We start from the raw sequence: 15,069 nt of genomic DNA, 5'->3' as shown, positions 1-15,069 counted from the left end.
AGTTCATAACTCCTACCACCATAATGCATGATAACATCACTTCTCTGTAAATCTGAAGAATAATGCCTGGAATTCTTAGTAGTTGGGGTGGTCAGGAGGCTCATATAAAAATAATGTACATGAAGCATTTTGCACACCTTCACATAGAGGGTTATTAGAATGTCAATTATGATCATTATGCCCATTTTGCAGATGATGAAACTTAAGGGCGTCTCAGAGAGGTGAGATGACTTGTCTATCATTACACAAAGCCAGTATTCAAACAAGCCTCTATTGTGTTCCAGGTGCTGTGGATCCAAATACAAAAATGAGATCTCCCCTTGCTCTCAAGGTGAGTACAGTCTAGTCAACCCAATTTTCTTGCCTCTAAGTTCAGAGTTTTCCCCACAACTTCTGAGGCATACTTGGGTGTGTTGATATGATTGCCTTTTCTTGTCTAAGTCCTTCACACTTAGAGTCATCACAAATGCAGAAGGCTACCATAAAAGCAAGCTTGATTGACTTGGGGCCATGGCGTTTGGCTTTTAAAGCCCTTCAAAGCCTGGTTCCAACCTTATTCTATGTTACTCATCCTACATTCTACCATCCAGGCAAACTGGTCTCCTTGATGTTCCTTATACATGGAGCCCCACATCCTACCTTTCCACTGGCTATCTCCATGGTTGGAATGCCCGCCTTCTTACCTCCGCCTCTTAAAATTCTCCTTCAAAATTGTATTCCCTTCACTCAGCTCCAATAGATTGTTAAATTTTCATTGTGAACATTTAAACCTTAGAAATCAACAAATACTACAAATAGAGCTTGATTTTTTGTTTCATTCATTATCAAGGCTTAAGAAAGTGATGGAGAAAGTATTAATCATTAGATTAAATTTAAAAGTGTATCATGTGTACATTATTTTTAGAGAGCTGGTGGTTAAACCTTTACCAGCATGCTCCTGACTCCCTCTTCCCCCATCCAATTCTATTTTTTTTTGTTGTTGTTGCTTTTAATTTTTAAAATATATTTATTACCAATTACATGTAATAAAAAATTTTCACATTTTCTAAAGTTATATGATCCAAATTATCTCCCTTCCTCCTTTCCTCTCTCCCCCTCCTAGAGCTGGTAAGCGATTTAATCTGGATTATACATGTATTATCATGCAAAATATATTTCCATATTCATTTTTGTAAGTGAATAATCTTATAAAACCAATACTCCCAAACATGTACCCAAATAAACAATTGAAAAACTATATGCTTTGATCTGCATTCCTACTCCAACAGTTCTTTCTCTGGAGGTGGATAACATTCTTTGTCATAAATACTTCAGAATTGTCCTGGATTACTCAGAGTAGCTAAGTCTATCACATTTGATCATTCTCTAATATTGCTGTTACTGTAGGTACAATGTCCTCCTGGTTCTGCTTCTTTCACTCTGCATCAGTCCATAGAAGTCTTTTCAGCTCTTTCTGAAATCATCCTGTTCCTCATTCCTTATAACACAATAATATTCCATCACCATCAAATACCACAATTTATTCAGCCATTCCCCAGGTGGGGGACATCCCTTTTGTTTCCAATTCTTTGTCACCACAAAAAGAGCAGCTATAAATATTTTGGTACCATAGGTCCTTTCCCATTTTTCCACCCAATTCTACCTTAAATTCATTTTGTATAAATTTATTTGTGTACCTGCTACTCCTATCAAATGTAAGCTTCTTAAGGATAGGAACAGTTTAAATTTTTTTTGGTAGGGTTTTTTTAATTTGTTACCTTACAAACTTGTAACCTTAGCACCTAACATAGTATATGGTGCCTAGGAGGACATTAGTAGTAAATACTTGTGAGTTGATTGATTGACTGATGGTGCTAAAATACTGGGAAAGTTAAGGGGAATTCATGGAGCTCAGCCAGAGCAGCAGTTTTCTATAAACTTGGGCCACAGTTGCCCGCTACAACCTCCCCTCCCAACACCAGTCCTGCCCACCCCAACTTCTGGCTGGCCGGGGACTTTCCCTCTGTAACCACTAGGGTCTATGGTGGTGAACAAAGATGATGACAAAAGGAGTTGTGTGGTTTTTGCTTTATTAGAAGTATAGGAAAAAGAGCTGTCAGGCAGCCCGTAAAGGGGAAGAAAGGTCAGTAGGGAAGGAGGTCAACATGGGTCCAGTACATAGACAGGTCACTTGGGCCCCATCCTTCTCAGAACTTGCATTGGTCTGTTCCCCCCAACCCACTGACTCCAGAAAATCTCTTTGGAGAGACCCAGGGCTGGTGGGCCCTGATCGAATAAAAGTCCTGAAGGGGATTCAGTATCTCTCCAAAGAGATAATCTCCCTTTCTTGTGAAAGCTCCCTTTTTACCTCCTTTCTCTGCCTTGACCAAGAGCCTGAATTTGAAGGCAGCATTTCCAGGCCAATATTCATTATTTCTAAGCTCTCCAGCTTGGTTTTCTGGGGAGGCCGGACCTCTTGAGGGCATATAATTCTTCGGGCTACAGAGGAGCAATAATATATTATGCTATTATGTTAACGTTGGGATTAGGGGTTGAAACAGCTGTAATCTATCTATGATAGGTTTGAAATGGTGTGCTTTGGGGAATGTAATTTTGGGTCTGGAACCCACATGTAGGTCAGAACCAGAGAGGACAAAAACCACCAATTTGAGACAGCTAGACCATAAATCTTCCGGGGTTTCTGTGGGTTGCAAAATCTTTATAACAGGTGGGAATATTGAAAGACGTCAGATAATCCTTGGGAGTAGGGGGAAAGCGGATCGTGCCTTTTGGGAATGCGTGGATTATAAAGAAAAAAAAGGGTTCAACAGCTTCTATTTATTCAGACTTATTCACAGCTCGCTAGAAATATAGTTTAATCATAGATAGAGAGGCAGACCTAAACTTCAGAAGAGACGATCTATTTTCTACATCCTTACATTAGAACCAATGCATCTTTTACGCCCTCCTGAAACCAACCCATGGCAGCCAGCTGTAGGCACTCCCTTCGCAGGAAATATAGTCTGGATGCTTTAAAATTTGATGAACTCTAAAGGCACTTCATCCAAAATATGATCCAGGAGCAGTCAGGGAGTTTTACAATTGGCCAGGGCTGTCTATATGAGGAGATTAATAGATTCTTTGTATAGAATAATAGAATCTCTGAGATTTCTCCATGGTGGGTATGTTCTCTGGGCCTCAGTTTGCCATTCTGGGTAGTTCTGAAGCCAGTAGTATCTTCCCTCCCTGAAGGCCAAATGATGACCCAAGGGCAAGACCTCTGACCAGAACTCTGCTCTCATCACAAAGCATCCCTGTACCTTGTTGTGGTGCCTGGTCTGGGTGAGCCGCAAAGTTCCCAACAAAAGGTACATTTGAAATGAACTCAGCTACAGGGGAGAGCATGGCATGTATGACTTCAGAGTTAGACAGATTATTAAAAACAATATTATGGAAAAGTCACCCATAGTTCTCTATGACTTTCTTCTCTCTGCTGAAATAGCTATGGAACCAGCTAAAAACTAGACTTCTGACAAGGGAAAGGATATCAATTCAATGCTGCACAAAATTTTGTTGTTTTGGCCATTCTGCCTTAAAAACAACATAAATGATTCCCAAGGGCCTTGCCCAAATTCAGCAATAGGACTGTTTGTCTGACTTGCTACAATAGCTTGAATTCTGTTCCCAGTTCCAATATTGACTTGTTGGGTGACGTTTGGACATGCTATTTAACCTCTACATATCTTGATTTGCCCATCTCCAAAATGGGTATATTGTAAGTCGGAGAGAAAAATTCTTGAGGATATCACAAACCTAGAATCAAAATGCTAACAAGTTCTATCACATGGCAAAACTAAGATGCAGGTGAAAAGACAAGGGAAGAGGGAAGAATACTCTGCCACCAAACTCTCCCCACCAATAACAGACCAAACACTTATTTTGGCCTCAATAGCACAGACCAAGATCTTTTTTGTATCTTTGAGGAAAATCTTAACAATTATCAGTCAGATTCCATCCCAGAATACACTGATCTTCCCAAACCAGATAAAAGTTCATGGACATCTCTACTAGTTCTTTTCATTGTACAGGCATCCCTTGATTATTTGTGGATTACCAACAAACTCTTTTAGATTATCCACTTTGGGGATGGTCTCTGTCACATATTTTCTTGGCCATCTGGCACATTTCAGGATGGCCTGCCCCTCCTAAACCATTTTCTTCAGCCAGTGTGTCCACAAAAAATCCAAACCCATTTTAATATGACTATAAATAAAAAATAATTAGGAAGATAAAACTGAACCCTTCCAAGTTCCCATAAAATAATGCTTATCATAATACTAGCTCAGATTTGTAGAGTCCTTTCTTATTTAGAACCCTTCGAGGTATGCAGAATAAGCATTATTATTCCAATAGAATGTAAGCTTCTTGAAGGCAGGGTCTAGACTATTCTATTTTTGTCTTTGTGAAGCTAGCCATTGGCACAGTATCTAGCATATAGTCGGTGCTTATTAAATGCTTTTTGAACCAATGAATGACTTCCTTATTTTACACATGAGGAAACCCAGATTCAGAAACATTAAGTGACTTGCTCATGGTCTCATAAATAGTAAATGTCAGTCAAGTCTCAAATCCTAGGCTCTGGACTCTAAGGGCAATGTTATACTTTCTCCAAATATAATCTATTCTAAAATAAGTAAAGATTGATTTTAGATTATCCATTGTGCACCATTCTTCTAGGGACCCAGATAAATGAGGGAAAATGATGTTGAGTAGTAGTGTGATGTGACAGAAAGGCCATTGGACTGAAAAGGTAGGAGAGGTCTGGGCTTGAGAATATTTAAGAAGAATGGATGTAGTGGAAAGAATGTTAGATTTAGAGCAATTATACCCTTGTGGCCTTGGGCAAGTCATTTCTCATTTTGTCCTCATCAGTAAAATGAGGATGTCAAACTAGTGCCTTTCCCATAAAATTTCCTTATATTAATTTTGTATATACTCCCATAATCCATCTTGTTTTCCTGATAGGATGGAAACTCCTTGACATCAGGGAATGTTTCATTTTTTCTTTGTATCTTGAGGATTGGTATATAGTAGATGCTTATTAATTTTTTTCATTTTTGTTTATTAATTTATTTCATTGTTGGCTACATTAAAATTCCCAGGTATCTCTCTCTGTCCCTCCTTCTCCTCCTCCCCACTCCAGTGAATGCATCATTTGACAAAAAAAAAGTATATATAAACTATGTCTTTTGTGTTTCTATTTATCAGTTCTTTCTCTGGAAATGGATATTCATAAGTTATTCTTAAAACATTAATTCTATAGCTGTATATAATGTTCTCTTGGTTCTATTTGTTTTGCTTTTCATAATTTCATATAGATCTTTCCATTTTCTAAAAATAAATTTGCTCAAGAAGTCCAAAGGGAACTCAAAAGCAGATGATGCTTATATTAGCACACATATATAATTTATATATTTTTAAACAAACTGTAAACAATGTGAATTTGTGGTTTGGCACATAATTTTTTTTGCATTTGATTATTTAAATGTTTTTTCTTGTTGATGGTTACTAAGTATATAATAAATTAAAAATAAATGCTTTTAAAAAGTCAACCTGCTCCTCATTTCTTATGCACAGGAGTATTTCATCACAATCATATACCACAACTTCTTCAGTCATTGCCCAATGATGGACACCCCCTCAATTTCCACTTCTTTGCCACCACAGAGAGAACAGCTATAAATATTTTAGAACATATGAGTTGTTTTCCTCTTTCCCTAATCTCCTTGGGAAACAGACCGAGCAATGGTTTTGCTAGGTTAAGGGTATATTATATATTTTATAACTCTCTGGGCATAATTCCAGATTGCTTTCTAGAATGTTTATATCAGTTCCCAGTTCCACCAACAGTGTATTAGTTTCTCCATTTTCCCACATGGTACTTCAAGCTTCAAATAATTTGATGGATTGATTAGATGGAGCACAAGGGTCCCTTTTAGTCCTATATCTATGATCTTATGAATCCCACCTTCAACCCTTACTAGTTGTTTGGTCATGGACTTCAATATATTTATGCCTCATTTTCATTGGTTAGATGGAGATAATAATACTTGCATCCTTTACCTGAGATGAAGGAGATGGTATTTGAAAGCTAAGGAACCCTGGGAGCAAAACTCCAGAGATGTATCTGACAGATGGCTAAAGCATAGAGCATAGGAAGAAGAGGAGTGTAAAATAAGGTGGCACTAAATCATGAAGGACCTTTGAATGACAAGGTAAGATTAAAAAACAAACAACCTTACCTTCCATCTTAGTATTAAGTCTAAGACAGAAAAGTGGTAAGGGCTAGGCAATCAAGGTTAAGTGACTTGCCCAGGGTCACACAGCAAGGAAGTGTCAGGAGCCATATCTGAACCCAGGATCTCCTGTCTCTAAGCCTGACTTTCAATCCACTGAGCCATCTAGCTGCCCTCTGAATTGCTAATGAAAAACATCACCCATTCTTTCCTAAGTATCTATATAGCTCCATCCAATCACTCCTCTTTCTGGGTGTTAGAGGAGCAGGATCCTACTGGTAAGACCAGTCTACTTCCCTCAGTGTTCCCAGTACTTCCTCGTGTCTGCAAAGGAGTGGAGGCAATGCTACTATGACTATCACTTGACTAACTGGGTCTGAGAACAAACTTATAACTCAGGAGGGACCAAGCATACATCCATAGAATAACCTTTCTGACAGCTCTGAGCACAGGTAGACACCATAGAAAAGCCAATGGCTGTGGAAGTGACTTTAAAAAGGAGAGAGAGAGAGAGAGAGAGAGAGGCTACACAAGGAAACCAGGGCCAGTCCAAGATACTTGATAGGGCAGCCTTTGGACAGAAGCTAACATTTGTACAGCTTTTATGGTTTCCAAAGCATTTTATGTGGATTACCTCTTTTGATCCTCACAGCCATCCAGTAAAGTAATGGCTATTATTCTCTTTTTGGAAATAAGGAAATTGAGTGAGACAAGTCACTTGTCCATGATCATGCATCTGAATTAGAATTTAAACACACACCCTCTCAACTCTAAGGTTAGAACTCCATCCATGATTAAACATCTATTATGTGCCAGCCACCATATTGGATGGTTGAATAGAGGAAGAGAATGGACTCAACTCATCTCTCTCTCTCTCTCTCTCTCTCTCTCTCTCTCTTCAATTTCTCTCTCTTTCTTTCTTTTCTTCTCTCTTCTCCCTTCTTTCTTCACCCTTCTCTCTTCTGTCTATCTCTATCTCGCTTCACTTTTCTCTCTTCTGTCTCTCTTCCTTTTTTCTCTCTCTTTCTCTCTTCTCTTTCCCTGCCTCTTTCTCTCCCTTCTTCTCTTTTCTCCTCCCTCCTCTCTTCTCTCTTTCTGCCTCCCTTGCACTCTGTCTGTCTGTCTGTCTGTCTCTCTCTCTTTCCTCTCTGTCTCTGTCTTTATCCCTCTCTCTCCTCCCACCCCATCTCTATCTCTCTCTCCCTCTCTCCCCATCTCTATCTTGTCTCTCTGTCTCTGTCTCTCTACCAGAAAGCTCTGAAGACATACCACCTTCCTCTTCTTCCTCCTCCCATCGTCCAGCTCACCCTTCTCTCAATGTGTGAGTTCCTGTCTTTTTTCTTCTCTGAAGGAATTTTGCCTGAACTGTGCAGGCAGCAAGAAGGGTAAAGGATAAGAATTGTGTTTTTTGAGCAGTAACATGGCCCACATGTCTCTCTGATGGAGGGTAATCACAGTGAAACTCCGCACTAAAGTAGAAAACAGTGGCCGCCCACAGGAACTGCAGTGTGTGCACCCACTGCCACAATGTAGGTGAGGAACAGAGCGGCCTTGATGAGGCGGCCTCGAGCTTCCATGCGCTCGTGACTCAGACATGACTGGAAATGGGATCACTTTTTCACTCACTGTTTTTGACGGTTTATTCATAAAGCAATTTTTCACTTTTCATTTATTTTCACATCTCCTCATGGTCTTCTTCTGCTGTGCAGGCACCCAGCCCTCCCTCAAGCTCTTTTCTGTTTAGTTTTTCTCCATCTCCTTCGTAAACTTCAACCTTTAGATGGTCTGGACCTTCTTCCCTTGGTTAACCCAAAAGTTTCCTTGTAACATCTTCTCTCATGAGTCTCAATTCTAGACTCATTCTCCTTCTTTCACTACCAGAATGTTTCTGTCCCTACTCTTTCTCTTCTTTTCTCTTCAGGGCAAGAGGAACAGCGATTGAATTCTCTTGAAATGTTATTTACTCAGACTCTAACAGATCTTACCTTGGCTAAAAGTAAAAAATAAAATAAACACCCCTCTTCTATCATGCTACTGAGATAGAACACTGAATACATTCTCATCCAAAGGCATAAACATGAATAAAAACATCATTATTCAAAATCAAACAGATCCTTGTTTAAGGAGTTTCAGTGGTGTTAGATTCTTTCTGATCCCATTTGAGACTTTTTTCAGCAAAAATACTGGAGTGGTTGGCCATTTCCTTCTCCAGCTCATTTTACAGATGAGGAAACTGAGGCTAACAGGGTTAAGTGACTTGCCTAGGGCCCTTCAGCTAGTAAGTGTCTGAGGCTGAATTTGAACTCAGGAAGATGAGTTTTCTAACTATCTACTGTACCACCTGACTGCTCAAACAGATTTTTTGCTAAAATAAATGAATAAATGAATGAATGAACAAATAAACAAATAAATAAGCACTTCCCTCCTCCCATGCAGGAGAGAAACAGGGTAATACTGAGATAAAACAATGTATATATTTTCATTTATGAGTACATGACATTAAGAAACATTATTGGCTCAAAATCTAACAGATTCTACCTTTGCTAATATATATAATACATATATACACATATATGTGTACACACACACACACACACACACACACAAACATACACATATGAGCATCTCCAACCCCTGATGCAGGAGAAGTGGGAGATGACTGAGACAGAATACTATATACAGTCTCAGCCAATAGCAAAAAGATTAATTGATTTTAAGTAAGCAAAAACCTTGGCTGATAGTTTTTGTTACAAGAAAAGGTAAATCCGGAGGAGGCTAAGAAATAACTATGAAATAAAAATTTAAAACCATTTTTAATCAATTTTAAATTGATTTTTAATATATTTTTTCTATTTTTTTCATCTTTTTTAATTTAAAAAATATTTTTAAAAACCAATTTAAAAACACTACAATAAGAAACTATTTTCCTTGTTTTCTTCCTCACAACAGGAAACCAGACCCACTATTGCTAGGGAAGTCACCATAGGCCTTTCAAGTGAGCATATTAAGTAAGAAAAAAGGTTTCTAGTCTTTATAAAATTCATTAAAAAAAAGGGTTCCTCTTCTGTAATTCTCTTTGCTCTGAAGAAGTTACAGTGGTTCTATCAAATGTGCCTGGTCCCTCCTAGACATTGGTTCTAACTTCTCTCCATAACTCTAAAGCAGTGATGGGCAAACTTTTTAAAGAGGGGGCCAAAGGAAAGGAAATGCTCATCTGTCAGTCTGTTTCTAAGGCAACTTTTTTGAAGTTTCATTGTATTGTATTCTACTCATTGTATTCCTCAGATTAGGAATAATGTTACAGGGCTGGATAGAACATTTCAGGGGGCCACATCTGGTCTGCAGGATGTAGTTTGCCCATCACTGCTCTAAAGCAAGGAAACCAAATGCCCTTGGCACTGTAATTCAGGTCTCCATGAAAGATAAACCAAAGAAAACAGAAAAGAAAGAACCGTAGAAATAAGGAATGTTAGATATGATTGGGGACGTAGACTCTAAGTCTAAACAATCACCCTAGTGCAAATATCAATAATATGGAAATAGGCTTTGAACAATGACACATGTAAAACCCAGTGGAATTGCTTGTTGGTTATGGGAGGGGGAAAGAACATGAATTATGGAACCATGGGAAAATTAATCAATAAAACAAAACAAAATAAAAAGAACTATGGAGTGTTAGAGATGGCAGAAGCTCTTGCAGATTACCATCTCCTCTCCTTATTTTATGGGTCTCCAAAGCACCCCGAGGCCCAGAAAAATGAAAGTGACTAATCTTTGGTCCCAAAGACTCTTAGTGGCAGATCCATGAATAGAATTAGGGACTCCTGAATTTGTGCAGAGCATCCCCGTACATGTCAGACAAAGCTAGAACATTTCTCAATAGCCTCAAATCACACTTGGATATTTTTTTTTTGAGTTTCTGACCAAGTTGACCATGAAGGCTAGGTGTAACGTAGGGTCTTTTTTCTGTCCTCAAACCCTTTTGTCAGTCTGGGGAAGCCTAGGAATCCTTTCTCAGCATAATGTTCTTAAATGCATAAAATATAATATGTTGATTACAAAAGGATATTAGTATATAATTGTCAAAATATTTTTTTAAAAAGTTAACAGACCCCCCAGTAAGAATTCCTTCTCTAATGCATTTTAGCTGATGGGAATTTCATCCGTCTTTTCTGGAGCAAAGGTTACTCCTCCCTTCTTTGGCTATTTTGTTGTATCTTCCATGGAAGAAGGCAAAATATAATCTAAATCTATGGGGAAGGCTCCTAGTATCCCATAGGAAAGAGCTACCCATCTTGAGATACTACCACTAAACTTCTTTTTTTTTTTAAACCCTTACCTTCCGTCTTGGAGTCAATACTGTGTCTCCTAGGACCAGAAATTCAAATCATTTGTTTTAACGAAATAACAATAAATGTGACAGGGGTGATATCAAGGGATGCTTCTTAATGGACTGGACTGGAACAACTCCCAGGGAGCTAGGCATGAGTGGAGAGGCATACTCTGGTTAGCAGACAAGGCAGTGGATGGGCTGCTGTGTTCATGGTTATTACCAATATATTCAGTGGACTCCTGCCTATTAAATTAAATAAATATACTAGACCACATGAGGCCCACAGGAAGGTAAATGGAATCAGTATCCTATACTAAAAACCTTGCACGTCTCTGTGGACTTGGTTATTTGAAAAGCTAATAATTAGAATTAATCCCACACTAGAAATCTGAAAGAGACCTAAAGCCGGCCTGCTCTAGGCTGCTAAGCAAAGTGTTTCAGGAATCTGAATCTTCTTATGAAACTCCAGAGAAAGCAAATTTCCCATCTTTGAGGTGGGGGGAAGATTCATTTTACTGGTATGATCATCACACGGGTAGATATTATTCCTTTTATTTTTAATCAAACCCCTTTCTTCTATGGTTTAATCTAATTTCCTTTGTTTTTACCTTATTGACAACCAATAGAGAATGCTCTGGATAATCATCCTTCTTAACCTTGAATGATGTCAGTACTCCCAAGAGAAGGAATTCCACCTTGAGAAATGCACCCTCTCTTATTATCTCTACTTACCAATTTTATCCCTTCAACCTTTACAGCCTGGTACCACCTTGCCACCCCCTCTTTTTCTCTCTTTGACACTGATAAAATTCAGGCATAAATTAGTCATTCATGCCAATGGGTCAACAGATCTATGATCTCATTGGTATGGGTAAAGGCTCCAATGACATATACTGTGACCCAGCCATGGGTGGCTTTGGCCAAAGAATTGTCACTAGCCTATTGGGTGATGAGCATCAATGTGATCAGCTGATTCTTGGGTCAGGAGACAACCTGGTACTGTGTCATACTTGAAGCCTTCCTTGCAGAACCAGCTGAGAACCAGCTGTAGCTAGTGTGCTGCTGGCAGGGGATGTTGAGAGTCCAGGATTTGGCAACTCTATTAAATATCTTAAACACAATTAAGCTCCTAAATATGAGAAGGGAAAGAGAGGTAAAGGTGTATTTGATTATTTATGGCATTTTGAGAGAGTTAACAACTCAATTCCTCACTTTTGTCATGTTAAAAAACAAAACAAACATGGCGGATGCAACACTTTGGCTTGATTCATCTTGGGAACTTGTGGGGCTTTTCCCTATGTTACATTTATAAAATGAAGGTGTTGGACTGCATAGCTTCAGAGATCCCTTCCAGGTCTTTATTATTATTTTTTTAATCCCTTACCTTCTGTCTTAGAAGCAATAGTGTCAGCTTCAAGGTAGCAGAGCAGTAAGGACTAGGAAACTGGGGTTAAATGACTTGCCCTGGGTCACACAGCTAGGAAGTATCTGAAGCCAAATTTGAACTCACTTCCAGTTCTTAATCCATGCTGAACTAACAGGGATTGGAGATGGACTCCATACTCTCAAATTCTTTTCCAGTTGCCAAGCTACCAAAATAAGAGGGTCTGCCTTCCCTTTACATTCATCTAGGAGAGGTGGCTGTAGCATTTCAGAAAAGTAGATTCTGGGGAGTTGGAACTTGTGAAGGGTTTATCCAGGGTGCAATCATTAGATGAAAAAGGCGAGTGGATCTCCAAAGGAGCTGTGGTGAATCACCTGCAAAACCTGACTGTTTCTGAGCAGAATTTGGCAAGAATATGAGATAGGCATAATAGGGATGAAATTGCTGAATTCCATGGTTCCCAAAATATGAGAATCCTGAGTCAGTTCAATGTTAGCATCTCCTCTGTGATCTCCTTACCATTCATTCATAATGCATATTATTCATTCCCTTCTTTCTAGAACCCACTTGATTTTTTCCATGGAAACCATTGACAATGTGCCTCTAATTATATTCATTACTTTTTGCTGGGCTTTTTAAAAATTGTATGTCCTTTTAAAGATGGCATCAGAAGACAAAACTATATTTTTTTTTTGAGGGAGAAAACTCAGTTGCTTATACAAATTATCAGGTCTTAAATTGATTTTATCTTAGGAAAGAGAATAGAAACGTGCCCAGCCTGTGTCGTCTCTCCACTGGAAGGTATTTATTCCATACCCTGGGAGACTGAAGATAGCATTCTGGTGGTAAGACTTTATTTCGCTAGGAAAGAGAGGAAGATTTAGAAATGAAAACAACTGATGGCATAGCCTCCATCTTTAATATGATAAAGGGCTACTTTTTAATGATTTCAAGCCAACCAAACCAAAAAACCTCAACCAAAAGCTGCTAACTTTAGCCCAGTAAAGCTATAACTTAGCATGTTCATTGTCTTTTCCCACATTTTATTAATCATTGTCCAAGACCCACAAAGTATCCTCAGGATATAACTCTTTAGTGCAGGCCAATTTCTTTGCCAAGAAATGAGGTATGATTTATGGTAGGGACTGTTATCCAAAGGGTTTGGGGGAACTTTTTTCTTGTTGACTTGGGGGGGGGTGCTAAAGGATTTCAAAAGCAATTACAGTAATGGTTCTGCAGAATAGAAGGACAGAACATGCAGCATTTGGTACATTTATGACAACAGGGTTCTGGTTTTTTTAACTCCACAGTTACATATTGGCAGGATTTCAAATTCTTGGGACAGATGTTTAAGTAAATTTCAAGAAGACAGTGAAAAATGGTTTAAAACACCATAGTGAAGGGTCACAATATGAAAAAAAAACACATAATTTCCCTCACTTGTAAGTATCAAGTTAACTTGAAAGTCAGAATAATGAAATAGAAAGGGTTGTGTTTTTGGATTCAGAGAACCTGGATTCAGATTCTGGCTATGCTATTTACTAGGTGGGTATCCATCTGCAAATTTTCTTCTTTCTTTCCTTCCTTCCTTTCTTTTTCCTTCCTCTTTCCTTATTTCTTTGACCTGCCTTCCTTCCTTCCTTCCTTCTTTCCTCTCTTTCTCCCCCTTACTTTCCATCTTTGAATCAATTCTAAGACAGAAGAGCAAGAACAAGGGCTAGGCAATGGGGGTTAAGTGAATTGCCCAAAGTCACAGAACTACAAGTGTCTGAGTTCACATTTGAACCTAGGTTTTCCCAACTCTAGGCCTGATACTTTACCCATTGTATTACCAAACTGCCCGAGTCTGTTCTCTCATATGTAAGATGATGGGGTTGGACACCAATGACTTTGAAGGTCTCTCTCAGATCTAAACAGGATCCCATTGCTCCCAAGATAGGAAAAGATGGCAGAAAGTTCATTTTGAACACAGAAAAGACCAAAATACCAGGCATGAAATGAGATTTTTCTGTCAGTAAAAAAACAGAAACAGAAGAGATTACATGGTTTCCAAGGGAATAATGGAGGATTAAAGTGGTCTTTTTCCCAAAGGGGGGACTCTTAAAGTGAGATAGGCAGTCAACAAACATTTATGAAGTGCCTGCTATGTGTTGGGCACATAGAATGAGGATACAAAGGCTAAATGCTAAGGATCCAAAGAAAAGCAAGAGAGGTTCTGCTCTAAAGGACCTCTCAGAAGAACACTATCCACATTCAGAGGAAGAACTGTGGGAGTAGAAACATGGAAGAAAAACAACTGGTTGAACACATGGATTGATGGGGGTATGATTGGGGACTTAGACTCTAAATGATCCCCTAGTGCAAATATCAATATGGAAATAGGTCTTGATCAATGACACACGTAAAACCCAGTGGAACTGCATGTTGGCTATGGGAGGGGGGCGGGGTTGGGGAGGAGGGAAAGAGCATGAATCGTGTAACCATGGAAAAATATTCTAAAAATAAAAAAATAATTTTTAAAATAAAGGACCTCTCAGGTTAATGGGAATGACAATATGCAAACAACCACAGAAAAAACAAGATTGACAGGATAAATTGGAGATAATCAATAGATGCAAGATGCTAGAAATAAGGAGGAACCAGGAAAGGATTCTTGTAGAGTTTGAGATTTTAACTGGAAGGAAGGAAGAGAAGTCAGGAGGTAGAGATGAGAAGAGTATTCCAGGCATGGGGAACTAACTACCAACAAAAAGGCTTGGAATCTGGAGATGGAATGTCTTCTATGAGAAGCAGCAAGGAGGCCAGTGTCACTAGAGGACTGGAAAGGTAGGAAGGGGCCAAGTGGTGAAGGGCTCTGAAAGCGAAAATAAGAGGATTTTATATTTGATTCTGGAGGTGATGGGGAGCCACTGGAGTTTAGTGAATGGAGTTACGTGTGAGACACAGAGATCTGCACTTTAGGAATATTAATTTGACATCTGAGTGGAGAATGGACTGGAATGAGGGAAAAGACTTAAGGCCAACAGACTAATCAGTAGGTTATCCCAGGCCTAAGGTGATATAGCATGGTCAAAGGA

The sequence above is a fragment of the Gracilinanus agilis genome, chromosome 4 (assembly GCF_016433145.1).
Source record: "Gracilinanus agilis isolate LMUSP501 chromosome 4, AgileGrace, whole genome shotgun sequence".
In the NCBI taxonomy this organism is placed as follows: domain Eukaryota; kingdom Metazoa; phylum Chordata; class Mammalia; order Didelphimorphia; family Didelphidae; genus Gracilinanus; species Gracilinanus agilis.
Note: the sequence above shows the minus strand (reverse complement) of the source record.